This window comes from Montipora capricornis, chromosome 2 (genome assembly GCF_036669925.1).
Source record: "Montipora capricornis isolate CH-2021 chromosome 2, ASM3666992v2, whole genome shotgun sequence".
NCBI classification, from domain to species: Eukaryota; Metazoa; Cnidaria; class Anthozoa; order Scleractinia; family Acroporidae; genus Montipora; species Montipora capricornis.
In genome coordinates, this window is record NC_090884.1 from 29318056 (window position 1) to 29318872 (window position 817).

Below are 817 nucleotides of genomic sequence, written 5' to 3' on the forward strand. Positions count from 1 at the left end.
CAAGCTTTTTGCCATGGGTCGCAATGGCCTTTGTTTATCCGGGAACGATATCAGAGACAAATATCACACACGTGGAACGGAGGGAGCATATTGTAGAAGTGGAATTGGAATTGGAAACAGTATTTTCGTTTATTCATTCGGTAAGGGTCAATTTTTTATTTCATTTAATTGTTACTTTCAAGAATCTACGATAATCAAATGAAAAGATGTTTACAACTAAGGATTATCCAACTCTGATGCCTCAAAAAACCAATGCATGCATGACATCCCTTTCACGTTAAACCATATTTATTTTCCTTGTCTTTCAAGGAAATAATAATATGTATTTCATGATTGTTTGGAAGAGTAGTCTAAGCTGTATAAAGCTGCTACATATTAAATGCCAGTCGGTCAATTCTCAATCACCTTCCATTCAACACAAGGAGCCCATTCTGTATCATTTTATAGCTCAAGAGGAAATAGATCTTATATCTTACCGTAATTACTTCTTGACTTAAAAAACAAAGCACTAGGCATTTCCATTTAGGAAGGCTTTTCCCTAGAATAGTCAAAGAATGTAGGCACTTTTATCTGATATAATCTTGTCAATTCTTTACCATTATTGCAAGAATGCCAGGTGTCGAGAATTTCAGTCCTTGCAGTAAAGAAGCAAATAGTCGGCAAAACCTATTAGGCGCAGATCGCTCAAGTTTCGGATAACCCCTGCTAGTAGCACTCGGAATTTTGTTCCGATTATCCCCGAGTCATCATTGATTAGTGACAAAATATTTTCGTTAAACCGGCAGAGCCCGTGCCAAAGCTTGAACCATTAGGATGT